Source organism: Bufo bufo, chromosome 2, assembly GCF_905171765.1.
Source record: "Bufo bufo chromosome 2, aBufBuf1.1, whole genome shotgun sequence".
Taxonomy (NCBI): Eukaryota; Metazoa; Chordata; class Amphibia; order Anura; family Bufonidae; genus Bufo; species Bufo bufo.
Genome location: NC_053390.1, coordinates 606,903,590 through 606,922,900, shown reverse-complemented (window position 1 = coordinate 606,922,900; position 19,311 = coordinate 606,903,590).

The following is a 19,311-nucleotide window of genomic DNA, read 5'->3' as shown; positions in this document are numbered from 1 at the left end:
TGGTTTGCACGCTGTGCCATCAGAGCCTGAAGCGAGGCATTAACGTTCTAAACCTTAGCACAACCTGCATGACCAGGCACCTGCATGCAAAGCATGAACTGCAGTGGAGTAAACACCTTAAAAACAAGGAAGTCACTCAGGCTCCCCCTGCTGCCTCTTCTGCTGCTGCCGCCTCGGCCTCTTCTGCTGCTGCTGCCGCCGCCTCGGCCTCTTCCTCTGCCTCTGGAGGAACGTTGGCACCTGCCGCCCAGCATACATGGGATGTACCACCACCACCTGCGTCACCAAGCATCTCAACCATGTCACACGGCAGCGTTCAGCTCTCCATCTCACAAACATTTGAGAGAAAGCGTAAATTCCCACCTAGTCACCCTCGATCCCTGGCCCTGAATGCCAGCATTTCTAAACTACTGGCCTATGAAATGCTGTCATTTAGGCTGGTGGACACACACAGCTTCAAACAGCTCATGTCACTTGCTGTCCCACAGTATGTTGTTCCCAGCCGCCACTACTTCTCCAAGAGAGCCGTGCCTTCCCTGCACAAACAAGTGTCCGATAAAATCAAGTGTGCACTGCGCAATGCCATCTGTGGCAAGGTCCACCTAACCACAGATACGTGGACCAGTAAGCACGGCCAGGGACGCTATATCTCCCTAACTGCACACTGGGTAAATGTAGTGGCGGCTGGGCCCCAGGCGGAGAGCTGTTTGGCGCACGTCCTTCCGCCGCCAAGGATCGCAGGGCAACATTCTTTGCCTCCTGTCTCCTCCTCCTCCTACTCAGCTTCCTCCTCCTCTTCTTCCACCTGCTCATCCAGTCAGCCACACACCTTCACCACCAACTTCAGCACAGCACGGGGTAAACGTCAGCAGGCCATTCTGAAACTTATATGTTTGGGGGACAGGCCCCACACCGCACAGGAGTTGTGGCGGGGTATAGAACAACAGACCGACGAGTGGTTGCTGCCGGTGAGCCTCAAGCCCGGCCTGGTGGTGTGCGATAATGGGCGAAATCTCGTTGCAGCTCTGGGACTAGCCGGTTTGACGCACATCCCTTGCCTGGCGCATGTGCTGAATTTGGTGGTGCAGAAGTTCATTCGCAACTACCCCGACATGTCAGAGCTGCTGCATAAAGTGCGGGCCGTCTGTTCGCGCTTCCGGCGTTCACACCCTGCCGCTGCTCGCCTGTCTGCGCTACAGCATAACTTCGGCCTTCCCGCTCACCGCCTCATATGCGACGTACCCACCAGGTGGAACTCCACCTTGCATATGCTGGACAGACTGTGCGAGCAGCAGCAGGCCATAGTGGAGTTTCAGCTGCAGCACGCACGGGTCAGTCGCACTGTGGATCAGACACACTTCACCACCAATGACTGGGCCTCCATGCGAGACCTGTGTGCCCTGTTGCGCTGTTTCGAAAACTCCACCAACATGGCCAGTGGCGATGACGCCGTTATCAGCGTTACAATATCACTTCTATGTCTCCGTGAGAAAACACTTAGGGCGATGATGGAAGAGGAGGTGGCCCAGGAGGAAGAGGAGGAAGAGGAGGAAGAGGGGTAATTTTTAGCACTTTCAGGCCAGTCTCTTCAAAGTGACTCAGAGGGAGGTTTTTAGCAACACCAGAGGCCAGGTACAAATGTGGCCAGACAGGGCCCACTACTGGAGGATGAGGAGGACGAGGATGAGGAGGAGGTGGAGGAGGATGAGGATGAAGCATGTTCACAGCGGGGTGGCACCCAAAGCAGCTCGGGCCCATCACTGGTGCGTGGCTGGGGGGAAACACAGGACGATGACGATACGCCTCCCACAGAGGACAGCTTGTCCTTACCTCTGGGCAGCCTGGCACACATGAGCGACTACATGCTGCAGTGCCTGTGCAACGACAGCAGAGTTGCCCACATTTTAACGTGTGCGGACTACTGGGTTGCCACCCTGCTGGATCCCCGGTACAAAGACAATGTGCCCACCTTACTTCCTACACTGGAGCGTGATAGGAAGATGCGCGAGTACAAGCGCACGTTGGTAGACGCGCCACTGAGAGCATTCCCAAATGTCACAGGGGAACCAGTGGAAGCCCAAGGCGAAGGCAAAGGAGGAGCAAGAGGTCGCCAACGCAGCTGTGTCACGCCCAGCTCCTCTGAGGGCAGGGTTAGCATGGCAGAGATGTGGAAAAGTTTTGTCAACACGCCACAGCTAAGTGCACCACCACCTGATACGGAACGTGTTAGCAGGAGGCAACATTTCACTAACATGGTGGAACAGTACCTGTGCACACCCCTCCACGTACTGACTGATGGTTCGGCCCCATTCAACTTCTGGGTCTCCAAATTGTCCACGTGGCCAGAGCTAGCCTTTTATGCCTTGGAGATGCTGGCCTGCCCGGCGGCCAGCGTTTTGTCTGAATGTGTATTCAGCACGGCAGGGGGCGTCATTACAGACAAAGGCAGCCGCCTGTCTACAGCCAATGTGGACAAGCTGACGTTCATAAAAATGAACCAGGCATGGATCCCACAGGACCTGTCCATCCCTTGTGCAGATTAGATATTAACTACCTCCCCTTAACAATATATTATTCTACTCCAGGGCACTTCCTCATTCAATACTATTTTTAATTTCATTTTACCATTATATTGCGGGGCAACCCAAAGTTGAATGAACCTCTCCTCTGTCTGGGTGCCGGGGCCTAAATGTGTGACAGTGGCCTGTTCCAGTGGTGGGTGACGTGAAGCCTGATTCTCTGCTATGACATGAAGACTTATTCTGTGCTGAAATGAAGCCAGATTCTCTGTTAGCCGACCTCTCTCCTCTGCCTGGGTGCCTGGGCCTAAATATGTGACAGTGGCCTGTTCCAGTGGTGGGTGACGTGAAGCCTGATTCTCTGCTATGACATGAAGACTTATTCTGTGCTGACATGAAGCCAGATTCTCTGTTACGCGACCTCTCTCCTCTGCCTGGGTGCCTGGGCCTAAATATGTGACAGTGGCCTGTTCCAGTGGTGGGTGAGGTGAAACCTGATTCTCTGCTATGACATGAAGACTGATTCTGCGCTGACATAAGGCCAGATTCTCTGTTACGGGACCTCTCTCCTCTGCCTGGGTGCCTGGGCCTAAATGTGTGACAGTGGCCTGTTCCAGTGGTGGGTGACGTGATGCCTGATTCTCTGCTATCACATGAAGACTTATTCTGTGCTGACATGAAGCCAGATTATCTGTTACGCGACCTCTCTCCTCTGCCTGGGTGCCTGGGCCTAAATATGTGACAGTGGCCTGTTCCAGTGGTGGGTGACGTGAAGCCTGATTCTCTGCTATGACATGAAGACAGATTCTGTGCTGACATAAGGCCAGATTCTCTGTTACAGGACCTCTCTCCTCTGTCTGGGTGCCGGGGCCTAAATGTGTGACAGTGGCCTGTTCCAGTGGTGGGTGACGTGATGCCTGATTCTCTGCTATGACATGAAGACAGATTCTGTGCTGACATAAGGACAGATTCTCTGTTACAGGACCTCTCTCCTCTGTCTGGGTGCCGAGGCCTAAATGTGTGACAGTGGCCTGTTCCAGTGGTGGGTGACGTGAAGCCTGATTCTCTGCTATGACATGAAGACAGATTCTGCGCTGACATAAGGCCAGATTCTCTGTTACGGGACCGCTCTCCTCTGTCTGGGTGACGGGGCCTAAATGTGTGACAGTGGCCTGTTCCAGTGGTGGGTGACGTGAAGCCTGATTCTCTGCTATGACATGAAGACTGATTCTGCGCTGACATAAGGCCAGATTCTCTGTTACGGGACCTCTCTCCTCTGCCTGGGTGCCTGGGCCAAAATGTGTGACAGTGGCCTGTTCCAGTGGTGGGTGACGTGAAGCCTGATTCTCTGCTATGACATGAAGACTTATTCTGTGCTGACATGAAGCCAGATTCTCTGTTACGCGACCTCTCTCCTCTGCCTGGGTGCCTGGGCCTAAATATGTGACAGTGGCCTGTTCCAGTGGTGGGTGACGTGAAGCCTGATTCTCTGCTATGACATGAAGACTGATTCTGCGCTGACATAAGGCCAGATTCTCTGTTACGGGACCTCTCTCCTCTGCCTGGGTGCCTGGGCCTAAATGTGTGACAGTGGCCTGTTCCAGTGGTGGGTGACGTGATGCCTGATTCTCTGCTATCACATGAAGACTTATTCTGTGCTGACATGAAGCCAGATTATCTGTTACGCGACCTCTCTCCTCTGCCTGGGTGCCTGGGCCTAAATATGTGACAGTGGCCTGTTCCAGTGGTGGGTGACGTGAAGCCGGATTCTCTGCTATGACATGAAGACAGATTCTGTGCTGACATAAGGCCAGATTCTCTGTTACAGGACCTCTCTCCTCTGTCTGGGTGCCGGGGCCTAAATGTGTGACAGTGGCCTGTTCCAGTGGTGGGTGACGTGATGCCTGATTCTCTGCTATGACATGAAGACAGATTCTGTGCTGACATAAGGACAGATTCTCTGTTACAGGACCTCTCTCCTCTGTCTGGGTGCCGAGGCCTAAATGTGTGACAGTGGCCTGTTCCAGTGGTGGGTGACGTGAAGCCTGATTCTCTGCTATGACATGAAGACAGATTCTGCGCTGACATAAGGCCAGATTCTCTGTTACGGGACCGCTCTCCTCTGTCTGGGTGCCGGGGCCTAAATGTGTGACAGTGGCCTGTTCCAGTGGTGGGTGACGTGAAGCCTGATTCTCTGCTATGACATGAAGACTGATTCTGCGCTGACATAAGGCCAGATTCTCTGTTACGGGACCTCTCTCCTCTGCCTGGGTGCCTGGGCCAAAATGTGTGACAGTGGCCTGTTCCAGTGGTGGGTGACGTGATGCCTAATTCTCTGCTATTACATGAAGACAGATTCTGTGCTGACATAAGGCCAGATTCTCTGTTACGGGACCTCTCTCCTCTGCCTGGGTGCCTGGGCCTAAATGTGTGACAGTGGCCTGTTCCAGTGGTGGGTGACGTGAAGCCTGATTCTCTGCTATGACATGAAGACTGATTCTGCGCTGACATAAGGCCAGATTCTCTGTTACGGGACCTCTCTCCTCTGCCTGGGTGCCTGGGCCTAAATGTGTGACAGTGGCCTGTTCCAGTGGTGGGTGACGTGATGCCTGATTCTCTGCTATGACATGAAGACAGATTCTGTGCTGACATAAGGCCAGATTCTCTGTTACAGGACCTCTCTCCTCTGTCTGGGTGCCGGGGCCTAAATGTGTGACAGTGGCCTGTTCCAGTGGTGGGTGACGTGAAGCCTGATTCTCTGCTATGACATGAAGACTGATTCTGCGCTGACATAAGGCCAGATTCTCTGTTACGGGACCTCTCTCCTCTGCCTGGGTGCCTGGGCCTAAATGTGTGACAGTGGCCTGTTCCAGTGGTGGGTGACGTGATGCCTGATTCTCTGCTATGACATGAAGACAGATTCTGTGCTGACATAAGGCCAGATTCTCTGTTACAGGACCTCTCTCCTCTGTCTGGGTGCCGGGGCCTAAATGTGTGACAGTGGCCCGTTCCAGTGGTGGGTGACGTGATGCCTGATTCTCTGCTATGACATGAAGACAGATTCTGCGCTGACATAAGGCCAGATTCTCTGTTACAGGACCTCTCTCCTCTGTCTGGGTGCCGGGGCCTAAATGTGTGACAGTGGCCTGTTCCAGTGGTGGGTGACGTGATGCCTGATTCTCTGCTATGACATGAAGACAGATTCTGCGCTGACATAAGGCCAGATTCTCTGTTACAGGACCTCTCTCCTCTGTCTGGGTGCCGGGGCCTAAATGTGTGACAGTGGCCTGTTCCAGTGGTGGGTGACGTGAAGCCCGATTCTCTGCTATGACATGAAGACAGATTCTGCGCTGACATAAGGCCAGATTCTCTGTTACGGGACCGCTCTCCTCTGTCTGGGTGCCGGGGCCTAAATGTGTGACAGTGGCCTGTTCCAGTGGTGGGTGACGTGAAGCCTGATTCTCTACTATGACATGAAGACTGATTCTGTGCTGACATGAAGCCAGATTCTCTGCTATGGCATGAAGAGACTGATTCTGTGCTGACATGAAGCCAGATTCTTTGCTATGGCATGAAGAGACTGATTCTCTGCTGACGTGAAGCCAGATTCTCTGCTATGGGACCTCTGTCCAATTGATATTGGGTCATTTTTATTTTTTTTATTTTAATTCATTTCCCTATCCACATTTGTTTGCAGGGGATTTACCTACATGTTGCTGCCTTTTGCAGCCCTCTAGCTCTTTCCTGGGCTGTTTTAGTGCAGCCCTCTAGCCTTTTTAGTGCCCAAAAGTTCGGGTCCCCATTGACTTCAATGGGGTTCGGGTTCGGGACGAAGTTCGGTTCGGGTTCGGATCCCGAACCCGAACATTTCCGTGAAGTTCGGCCGAACTTCTCGAACCCGAACATCCAGGTGTTCGCTCAACTCTAATTATAATACGTTTGAAATTAAAGGATTTATACTATAAAGTGCAATATTTTGATTCATCAGATTCATCATATTATTGTACAGATGTTGAGACTGCAGAAGTAGTGGTTGCTATCTTGTTCTGATAAGGGCTAGCAAGCCAAGAAACGTATGTTAGTTCAGGAAAAAGTACATTTTTCCATCCTGTTCTTTAACTGTAGGTGACTATAATTGTGTTTTACTGTACTCAAAATGAAGGCTTTCTTGATTCTAAACAGGCTAATTAGTACGGCGCTGGTGGACGTGACTTAAAGGGAACCTGTTGCCTCCAACAAACATCCCAAGCTGGCAGCAGTACCTTAGAGTAGACAGCAGCATGTTTGTAACAATCCTTTTCTTCCTGCAGGTAGTTAAGCAGAAGCTGTAAAAACTATCTTTAATCTGCTGCCCGATGCGCTTTTCTAGTCAGGCTTGAAGTCACGGAGGCAGCGGCCTCCTTGCTTCAAGTCACGGTGACCACGCCCCCTTCCCTGCCCCTTCACTGTGATTGACAGCCGGCAGTTCGGCAAAGCTAGCCGAACTGTCGTGCATAAGCGCGTTCAATCACAGCGAAGGGGCAGGGAAGGGGGCGTGGTTACCGTGACTCGAAGCAAGGAGGTCGCTGTCTCTGTGACTTCAAGCCTGACTAGAGAAGCGCACCGGGCAGCAGATTAAAGGTGGAGGTGACAGGTTCCCTTTAAGGACCTGCGCCATACATATACAGCGGGTTGATCGAGTGGGTACAAGAACTGCGTCTGCCTGATCAATGGCATGGACCCGGCAGTCACTGACAGCCAGCCCCTGCAGCATACACCTGTCACGAGTTGGAGGTCCCAGGAGAGACCACCGCGTCGTCAAGCAATAAACGGAAATCAGGTACAGACACATAAGAGTTTATTGCACAAACAGAAACATGGAAAGCAGCACAGATAAAACATGAGCTCTATGTACCGTCAGCACAGTGGGAGAAAACCACCACTGCGCCACTGTCTAGTAATACTCCAGAGGGGCGTAACTAAGCAACTCCTGGTTTTCACTAGAGCCCTAGATGGTAGGGTTAGACTTAGCCGCAGAAAGTTGCCAGGGTCCACTCTGGAGCGTGACCTAGACAGTGACAGCAGGAGCGAATGGACAACAGGTACCAGAAGGTACCGACGGCACATAGGCAAACATAACAGACAGGTAAATACAAAACAGGGCAAATAATAACACAAGCAGGAGTTCATGCAAGGGAGCAGGAGTGGCAATGAGCAGAGAAGGACTTGCTCCACCAGTAGTAAACTGCATGGCCTTGTCATGCCACTCTGCTGCAAAGGCTTGCTGAACACAGACATATGAATACAAAACAGGGCAACTAATAATACAAATAGGAGTTCACGCAAGGGAGCAGGAGTGGCAATGAGCAGAGAAGGACTTGCTCCACCAGTAGTAAACTGCATGGCCTTGTCATGCCACTCTGCTGCAAAGGCTTGCTGAACACAGACATCAGAATAAACACAAAGTAACTAAAACATAACTGGCAGAACAGAAAGACAGGAAAAAGGACGCAAATGAACAAGTAGGGAAACTCACAGAGCACAGACAGACAGACACAGATCCCATGGGTCAGCAGCATGGGAGAGAGTACAAACCAGGAACAGGACAGACAACACACACCAGAAGAGCTGACCCAGAACTGAGGAAACCTCAGCCTTATATACAGGTTCCATGGGTGCAGCAGAGAGACCACACCCATGGAGCAGACAGAGGATTAACTCCTAATAGGCACACAGGGGAGTTAACCCATAAAGAACCACAAAAGACACACAGGAACAGAACTTCAGCGAGGAGCGCCGAATGAGCAAGAACGGAAGGTCACAGTCAAAGGTAACGACTGTGACAACACCAGCATAGGTGAAAACACAGATGGCGGCGTATTAACCCCTTGTATGCTGCGGTCAACGCTGACCGCGGCATGCAGCCGGTTTGCGGAGGGTACGGGTGCAATGACGGGAAAATAATGGCAGAGAAGCCAGCCCGATGCCCTCCATAGGCAACATGGCTTGCCTTCTATGGAAGCCTGTAAGATCCAGCCCCTTAGCTTTCATGCTGACAGGCAATGCATTACAATACAGGATGTATTGTGATAAACATGGAATTCGCTGCAGCTCTCACCTCTCACCTCTTGGTAGAGCACGGATGTACAGACCTGGACTCAGTCTGGAGCAAAATGAAGCCTTTTATTGTGAAGAGCTGGAATCCTTGTTATTTTTCACAGGATGTATTGTGATGTATTACAGAGGGGATTAGCCCCCATAAGTTGAAGTCCCAGAGTGGGACAAAAAAAAAAATATAAAAAAAAAAGTGTTTTTCATATTTAAAAAAAGTTCCAAGTAAAAAAAAGGCCATTTCCCAAAATAAAACACATAAAATTGTAAAAAAATAAAAAAAATAAAGAAATAGACATATTGGGTATTGCCGCGTCCATAATGACCGGCTCTATAAAAATATAACATGATACACCCCCTCACCTGAACGCCGTAGAAAAAAAACTAAATAAAAACTGTGCTGAGACAACCATTTTTTTGTCACCTTACATCAAAAAAGTGCAACACAAAGCAATCAAAAAGGTGCATGCCCACCAAAATAGTACCAATCAAAACATTACCTCATCCCGCATAAAATGAGTCCCTACATAAAATAGTCTGGCAAAAAATAAAAAAAACTATGGCTCTCAGAATATGGAGACACTAAAACATGATTTTATTTTGTTCCAAAAATGCTTTTATTGTGTTAAACTTAAATAAAAAAGTATGCATATTTGGTATTGCCAAGTCCGTAAAGACCTGCTGTATAAAAATATCACATGATTTAACCCCTCAGGTGAACATCGTAAAAAAAAAAAAAAAATCAAAAAAGCTATTTTTTTCACCTTACATCACAAAAAGTGTAATACCAAACGATCAAAAAGTCATACGCACCCCAAAATAGTACTAATCAAACCTTCATCTCATCCCACAAAAAATGAGACCCTACCTAAGACAATCGCCCAAAAAAATAAATAAATATGGCTCTAAAACATGATTTTTTTTGTTTTGTTTCAAAAATGCTTTTATTGTGTAAAACTTAACCACTTCCCATCTGGGCCATTTGCCCCCTTCCTGACCAGGCCTAATTTTTCAAATCTGACATATCTCACTTTATGTGGTAATAACTTTGGAACTCCTTTACTTATCCAAGTCATTCAGAGATTGTTTTCTCGTGACACATTGTACTTCATGATAGTCATAAATTTGAGTCAATATATTTCACCTTTATTTATGAAAAAATCCCAAATTTACCAAAAATTTAGAAAAATTTGCAATTTTTTAGATTTCAATTTCTCTGCTTTTAAAACAGAAATTGATACCTCATAAAATATTTATTACTTAACATTCCCCATATGTCTACTTTATGTTGGCATCCTTTTGGAAATGTAATTTCATTTTTTTAGGACGTTAAAAGGCTAAGAAGTTTAGAAGCAATTCTTCAAATTTTTTAGAAAATTGCCAAAACCCACTTTTTAAGGACCAGTTCAGGTCTGAAGTCATTTTGTGGGGCCTACATAGTGGATACCCCCATAAATGACCCCAATGTAGAAACTACACCCCTCAAGTTACTTAAAACCGATTTTACAAACTTTGTTAACCCTTTAGGCGTTCCACAAGAATTAAAGGAAAATGGAGATTTTTTTTTTTGGCAGATTTTCCATTTTAATCCAATTTTTTCTTTAACATATTGATGGTTAACAGCCAAACAAAACTCAATATTTATTACCCAGATTCTGCGGTTTACAGAAACACCCCACATGTGGTCATAAACTGCTGTATGGGCACACGGCAGGGTGCAGAAGAAAAGGAACTCCACATGGTTTTTAGATGCCATGTCCCATTTGAAGCCCCCCTGATGCACCCTTACAGTAGACACCCCCAAGAAGTAACCCCATTTTGGAAACTAGGGGATAAGGTGCCAGTTTTATTGGTACTATTTTTGGGTGCATATGATTTTTTGATCATTCATTATAACACTTTTTGGGGCAAGGTGACCAAAAAATTGGTTGTTTTAGCACAGTTTTTATTTATTTATTTTTACAGCGTTCACCTGAGGGGTTCGATCAAGAGACATTTTTAAAGAGCAGATCGTTACGGATGTGGAGATACCTAATATGTATACTTTTTATTATTTATTTAAGTATTACACAATAATAGCATTTTTGAAACAAAAAAAAAATGTTTTAATGTGTCCATGTTCTGAGAGCTATAGTTTTTTTTTATTTTTTGAGAGATTTTCTTATGTAGGGGCTCATTTTTTGAGGGATGAGTTGACGGTTTTATTGGTACCATTTTGTGGGACTTACACCTTTTTGATCACTTGGTGTTGCACTTTTTGTGATGTAAGGTGACAAAAATTGCTTTTTTTGACAGTTATATATATATTTTTTATGTTATTTATCGGACTGGGTCGATCATGTAATATATTTATAGAGCCGACCGTCACGGACACGGCAATACCAAATATGTCTATTTTATTTTTTCTATTTTTAACTTTTTTTTTTATTCCTTACTTGGGGAATTTTTTTTTTACATGTGAAACCTTTTTTTTTATTTTATTTTTTTAACACTTTATTTTTTTTATTTTTTTTTTTACACTTTTCGTCCCCCATAAGGTCGTACAAGACCTCAGGGGGACATTTTCTTCACTTTATTTTTTTTTTTCACTGTTGATTTCTCCTGTAACTGGGGCTGACACAGTAGCCCCAGTTACAGGAGAAATACAACCCCCCAGAGAGGCTGTATAGCACAATACAGCGCTGTACAGCATCAGTGCAGGGCTGATCGAGGTCTCTGAAAGACCTCACACAACTCCTGCACTCTCCGGTCCCAGCGATCACATGACCGCCGGGCCGGAACAGGAAGCGCATAGCTCGGTGAGCGCTGTGTATGCAGCGATCCAGAAGGCAGGGACACCTCTATGAGTTGCCCTGATGTCACTGACAGCGGTCAACCCGATCAGCAGCTGCACGATTAGCGTGCAGCTGCAGTTTCTGAATGGACGTTCTGGAATATCTATTCAGAAATAAAGAACCACCTCCCGGACGTTTATAGTCTATGGGCGGACGGGAGGTGGTTAAATAAATTAAAAAAGTATACATATTGGCCAGTGGCGTACACAAAATTCATGGGGCCCCGGTGCAAAACTCATACATGGGGCCCCCTCCCCGTCGCCCCCCGTCATTCCTGCCAGTGGTTTCACCCCTTGTGTTCTGCAGCAGCAAGCCCTGCACTTATATACAGCCTATTCCTATGTACTGGGATAGGATGGTGTGTCCCTCACAATGGCTTCACCCCTTGTGTTCTGCAGCAGCATGTCCTCCAGGTCTGTCCCCACTCCGAGCATACTTATGTAGCAGGTCCAGCAGGCAGCTTCAGTCTCAGGAGGGAGTCTAGCTTCTAAGATGGCGACAACGCCGCCTCCACATTACCTCTCCCTGTGCAATGCCGCTCCTCCTCTTCAGTCAGAAAAAGAAGGAGAAGGCAGCAGCAGTGGCGCGGGGAATATGTGGTAGGCGGCACCTCACTTACTTCACACACAGGAGGAAGTTTGGAAGAACTCATCAATAGTGTGGACAAGTGTGTGGGCATTTTGCAAGGCGGGTGAGCGGGCGCGCTGAGTGGACATAGTAAACTTGTGAGTGGGGGCACAATAATTGCTGCGCGGCTGCTCACCCGTGCAGCTTAGAGGGAACACTGCCCAGCGGCCAGTGGCGTAACTATAGTGTTATGGGCCACAGTGCAAACTTTGGATTGGGCCCCCCTCCCATTTTTACAAAGAAGCGGCAGATTTTCTTACTAAGGGCTCTTTCCGTGCTGCTAATCCGCTGCGTGAATGAGTGCCATGCCCCATTCTGGACAGCAGAGACACGGAGCAGTAACATGATTGACTGATCTTTTTACTACAAAATCACGGTGACAACTTTATCTCACTGTGATTTTGTAGTAAAAAGATCACAGAGAGGCAAAGAGCATTATAAATCATGTTAATGCTCCGTGTCTCTGCTGTCCGAAACGGGGCTTGGCTCTCTTTCACACAGCGGATTACCCGCATGGCATCCGCTCGTGTTAAAGAGCCCTAAGCCCAATGCATGGCTACACTCACCCAGACCTAATTAAATCTGGTCCTACCTCATCCAGGGTGTCACTGGCATCGGCGTGATGTCCGCTGGATCCAGAACAAGGTCCCTGTGGTGAGAAAAAAAGAATAATCACATAAGGAAGGGATGGTGACTGCCCCTGTGAAATCACCAGCTGGGGGTGCTGTGCTGGCCTGTAAGACTGAGCCATGCCAATGTATAGCAGGGTAATCTAGGACATTTCCCCTAAATGCAACCACACAGTACTAATGCCCATCTTGTGGCCCCTCACAGTAGTTATGCCCACCTTTGTTCCTGTCACAGTAGTTATGCCCAGATATGTGCCCCCTCACAGTAGTATTGCCAGATTATGTGTCCCCTCACAGCAATAATGCCCAGTTATGTGCCACCTCACAGTAATAATGCCCAGTTATGTGCCCCCTCACAGTAGCAATGCCAAATATGTGCCCCCTCACAGTAGTAATGCCCAGATTATGTGTCCCCTCACAGTAATAATGCCAGATTATGTGTCCCCTCACAGTAGTAATGCCAGATTATCTGCCCCTTACAGTAGTAATGCCAGATTATGTGTCCCCCCCACAGTAGTAATGTCAGATTATGTGTCCCCTCACAGTAGTAATTAGAGATGGCCTTGCGGTTCACCCGGCGGTCGTTTCGCGGTGAATTTGCGTGTTCGCGATTCGCTGAACATATGGAGATATTCGCGCCCGCCATATTCTTTTACATTGTGAAGAACTTTGACCCATGACACATCCATCAGGTGGTACAGGACAGCCAATTGAGACTTTCAGCACATGGACATACCCCCTACCTTATAAATAAACCTGATCTGGCCGCCATTTTACATTCAGTGTTTTACCAGTGTAGGGATAGGTTGCTGTGTGGAGCAGGGACAGACTGTTAGGGACACCAAATGCTAGCTAATAGGGCTACAAAAGTCATTTTCGGGACTTGTATAGGTGTGCTATAGATAGGTGTGATACACAGAGGGGTGCGATATACTTATAATATACTTTTATAATGAGTCAAAAACACATAGATCTATATAGTGATCACCTGGAAGTCAGGGGCTAGGGGCTTACTAAGGCGGTTTTTATATAGGGTAAGGTTCTGGACAGTGTCGCTCTTATCAGGGCGGGTGGTCTGTGGTTAGGCTATCAGGGCCAGAATAGCACCCCCCTGTAGGGCAATATCAGTGACAGTTCTTTGCCCACCCTGTCCTTCAATACCACATCATCATCTAGCCCAGGGATAGATGTTTTTTTGCTTTCCCTCCGGGATTCATGGATGTGTACTGGAACCCCCCGGATTGTAGTAGGACATATGGTTTCTGATTTGGTGCGCCGAGCACCTGATTTAGTGCCGCCGAGCACTTGTTATTGCCTACCACATCTATGATTTTTGCTTAACTTTAATAATTGAATTTATTTTCATTTATATTATAGTGCATTTGTATTGTGCCGCAGTTATGTGCGGTTCTGCTGCGATACTGCAGGTATATAGAGGGACAAGCGTTATTGGAACAAATAATTTCTACTGGTGTGATATACCAGTCGCCCCCCCAAAAAACTGATTGAAGCGGGGTGTTATATACCAACATACTTTCTTTATAGTGCATTTGGGAACTGCATAGTGCATTTGTGCATACGCGTACGTGAAAATTATATTGCCAATATTTCGCATTGAAAAAAATTATGAATGGAGATCGCAAATTCGACTAATACATCTGGTATGTCACTGTCCATGTTGCGGGACTATTTGTGCACTTCTAGTAATTATTTCTTGGCTGCAAATATGAGCTGAAGGTTTTTCAGGTTCGTCTGCCATTAAAATGAATGGGACCCGCCGCGAACTTGAGGTTTGCGAACATTTGATTGTGTTCGTGCGATCGCGTTCCCGAACAGTCCCGGCAGATGTTCGTCCATCACTAGTAGTTATGCCAGATTATGTGCCCCATCACAGTATTTATGGCCAGTTATGTGCCCCCTCAAAGTAGATATGCCCAGATATGTGCCCCCTCAGAGTGGTTATGCCAGATTACGTGCCCCCTCACAGTACTTATGCCTTCATATGTGCCCCATCATAGTTATGCCTTCTTATGTGCCCTCCTCACAGTAGTTATGCCAGATTAGGTGCCCCCTCAAATTAGTTATGGCAGATTTGGTGCCCCTCAGTAGAGATGCCAGCTTTTGTGCCCCCTCACTCTAGTTGTGCCCATCACCCCCTTGCCCCCATTCTGCAGCATTATAAAAAAACAAAACACATACCTTCTTCCCTGATGACAGGCTCCCACACTCATCGCGCTGCTGGCTGTGCTGTAGGCAGATTCCCGGACTTTCAGCTCTCCTCCCACAGCAAGCAGCATGATGTGGGGCCAGCAGGGGGAGCTCCTGAGCTCTGAAGATCAGTGGAGCAGGGAGCAGAGAGGTTTCCCTGCTTCACTATGGAAATTAACTGCCTGACCCGGTGTGTGGGAGTGATATACATGTATTATACATGTAATGGAGGGATGGAGCGCTCTGATGGGGCCCGAAATTGCCACTGAACTTCATGCCGGGCCCCATCAGAGCACTCCATTACATTGCAACTGCGACCCCTGTATGTACTCCAGTGATATTGGCCCCTTGCAGACAAGCGTTAGAGGATTAGGTCCAGATGTGTTGCGGATGCATTCAGTGAAAAATGCGCGATTTTGAAATCAAGTTCATTCAGTTCAGTATGCGATCGCGTTCAGTTGTTCAGTTTTTATAGCACGGGTGCAATGCGATTTAATGCGTTTTGCACACGCATGATAAAAACTGAAGGCATACAAACAACATCTCTTAGCAAACATCCGTGAAAAACGAATTGCATCTGCAATTAATTGCGGATGCGATTTTCACGCAGCCCATTCTATGCGGCCAGCGTTGCGTGAAAATCACAGAATATAGAACATGCTGCGATTTTCACACAATGCACAAGTGATGCATGAAAACCAACGCTCATGTACACAGACCCATTGAAATGAATGAGTCCGGATTCAGTGCAGGCACAATGCGTTCGCATCACGCATTGCACCCGTGCATAATACTCACTCGTGTGAAAGGGGCCTTAGGTTTTTCCGCGTCCGTAACGACCAGCTGTAGTATAAAAATGTCACATGACCTAACCCCTCAGATGAACACCGTAAAAAAAAGTGTAATACCAAGCTATCAAAAAGTCATATGCACCCTAATGTAGTAGCAATCAAACCGTCATCTCATCTGGAAAAAAATGAGCCCTACGTAAGACAGTGGCCTAAACAATAAAAAAAACTATGGCTTTCAGAATATAGAGACACAAAAAAAAAAAACATAATAAAAAAAAGCATTATTTAAAACTGAAACAAACTGTGTTCGGTGACGTCACCGGCTCTGATGGGCGGGCTTTAGCGCTGTTCTAGCCGTTTTACTGGCTAGGGCAGTGCTAAAGCCCGCCCATCAGTGCCGGTGATGTCACTGGGCTTCCTGGCAGCCCCATGGAGAGCTCGGTTCATCACAGGAACTCCTAAAAATTCCTTTGCCATGCGCGATTTAGCGGAGAGCAAAGGAGAGCATTGGAGCATGAACTGCTCTGATGCTCAAGTCAGGGGGGCTGCCTGGGTGAAAATAGGGATATGTCCGGGTTCACCTCTGAACCCGGACAACCCCTTTAAAGTAATTGACTGGGCACCACCAGGAGTGGAGCCGGCAGCTTAATTTGACTCAACACGGGAAATCTCACCCGGCCCGAACACGGAAAGGATTGACAGATTGATAGCTCTTTCGTGATTCTGTGGGTGGTGGTGCATGGACGTTCTTAGTTGGTGGAGCAATTTGTCTGGTTAATTCCGATAACGAAAGAGACTCCTAGATTATAACTAGTTACGCAACCCCCGGCGGTGAGAAATGTGTTGACCAGACTCTTGGATAAAGAGACTGGACTTGCAGGTGAGGACCTGCTGGTGAGCTGACCCTCTAAAACATTATATGCGAGGGTCTGCAGATGAGCTGACCCTGTAAAAGATTGTAGGTGAAGGCCTGCTGGTGAGCTGACCCTGTAAAATATTATATGCGAGGGCCTGCTGGTGAGCTGACCCTGTAAAACATTATATGTGAGGGCCTGCTGGTGAGCTGACCCTGCAATAGTTTTTAGGTGCGGTCCTGCAGGTGAGCTGACCCTGTAAAAGATTTTAGGTGTGGGCTTGCTGGTGAGCTGACCCTGTAAAAGATTGTAGGTGAGGGCCTGCTGGTGAGCTGACCCTCTAAAAGGTTGTAGGTGAGGACCTGGAGGTGAGCTGACACTCTAAAACATTATATGCGAGGGCCTTCAGGTGAGCTGACCCTGTCCAGTAAAAGATTGTAGGTGAAGGCCTGCTGGTGAGCTGACTGTCACGGAACCATGAACCAGACGTACAACAAGAGATAAGTGAAAATAAGAAGGCTTTATTGAAAATCAAGCTATAAAGCAAAAGTCCAAACGGATGGTGAAACCGAAGCAGAGTCCTTGCGTAGCCAGAGGTCGGGAAACCAGAAGGGTAGTCAGACGAAGCCAGGATCAGGAACCAGCAGGGTAGTCAGACGAAGCCAGGATCAGGAACCAGCAGGGAAGTCAGACGAAGCCAGGATTAGGAACCAGAAGCAGCAGCAGTCTTAGAAGCATGTGAACACAGGAGGACCAAGCAAGGAACTGACGCCACAGACCTCCTATATATATGAGCAGGCATCCAGCTCCTCCCAGTGGGAAGGAGGAGCCGCAGGGTGGAAGGCTACAAGAAACCCAGAAACCAAGATGGCCGCCAGCACATGTCAAACGAAGGAGAACAGCAAGAAGGTAAGACCATGACACTGACCCTGTAAAACATTGTAGGTAAGGGGCTACTGGTGAGCTGACCCTGTAAAACATTGTAGGTGATGGCCTGCTGGTGAACTGACCTCTAAAAAAATTATATGCAAGGGCCTACTGGTGAGCTGACCCTGTAAAACATTTTAGGTGAGGGCCTGCTGGTAAGCTGACCATCTAAAAAAATTATATGCGAGGGCCTGCTGGTGAGCTGACCCTATAAAAAATGATATTCGAGGGCCTGCTGGTGAGCTGACCCTGTAAAACATTGTAGGTGAGGGCTGCTGGTGAGCTGACCCTCTAAAAAATTATATGCGAGGGCCTCCAGCTGAGCTGACCCTGTAAAACATTATATGCAAAGGGAATATATGCGAGGGCATTATATGTGACAAATAAGCATGTTGTTTTAGAGGGCTAGCTCACCAGCAGGCCCTCGCATATAATATTTTACAGGGTCAGCTCACCAGCAGGCCCAAACCTAAAATCTTTTACAGGGTTTGCTCACCTGCAGGCCCGCACCTAAAAACTTTTACAGGGTCAGCTCACCAGCAGGCCCTCGCATATAATTTTTTACAGGGTCAGCTCACCAGCAGGCCTTCACCTACAATCTTTTACAGGGTCAGCTCATCTGCAGGCCCTTGCATATAATGTTTTAGAAGGTCAGCTCACCAGCAGGCCCTCACCTGCAAGTCCAATCTCCCTATCCAAGAGTCTGGATGGAGTAGAGTTAACACTCCTGTTTTCTGAGATTTCTGAGTTGTGTTATCTAATCTGAGCAAACACCTTCAATTGCTTTTTAATGGCTGTTGCCTCAAGATAACGCGATGAGTTAAGAAATTTGAGTTAAGAGCTAGAGTGCAAACCCTGCTACATCTGTACATTCACCCATCAGTTTTCCCCAAAAAACATGTTTGAAATAAAAAATGTCACCACTTTGTTATTCGGTCCATACAGCAAAATCACCCATCAATTTTCCCGAAAAAAACCATGTTTGAAATACAAAATTTCACCACTAGGTAATTTGGTCCATACAGCAAAAGGAGTTGTACATTCACCCATCAATTTTCCCAAAAAAACCATGGTTGAAATACAAAATTTCCGCACTACGTAATTCGGTCCATACAGCAATAGGAGGTGTACAATCAATTTTCCCCAAAAAAGCCTGTTTCACATAAAAGATTTCACTGCAAAAAGGGCTTTACCACATATAACTGCGCTGCTAAACGGCAAATAGACCCTTATTTTTTTCCACTTTTACACTACACAAGGCTTTTCAACATATAAGTGCAATGCTGAACGGCGAATATATTTTTCCTTTCCTTACGGAGTCCTTTTGTTTTGGCTTGGAACAGGGAGCAAGAATGTTACGCACAATTCTGAAGGAACTCCTGACATTAAGAAACTGGACTTGGACTCCAAAGCAGAGGCTCTCCTGTCATGTCTTGTGTGCTGTGGAGATTGAATGCAGATGGAGCAGATAAAAACGCATGAATATTTTCAAGTTACTGAAGCTGCTTGATTTAATTGTGAATAGATGGTAAAGGTAAAGTCTGCTGGTGTGTTTTCATTAGCGTTTTCATTATGTTTACTGCAGGAACCAGGATGACGTAATTCAGTCCAAACAGCAAAAGGAGGTCAATTTTCCCAAAAAAACATGTTTGAAATATAAAATTTCACCACCACGTAATTCGTTCCATACAGCAAAAGGAGGTGTACAATCACCCATCAATTTTCCCAAAAAAACATGTTTGAAATATAAAATTTCACCACCACGTAATTCGGTCCATACAGCAAAAGGAGGTGTACATTCAACTATCAATTTTCCCCAAAAAACATGTTTG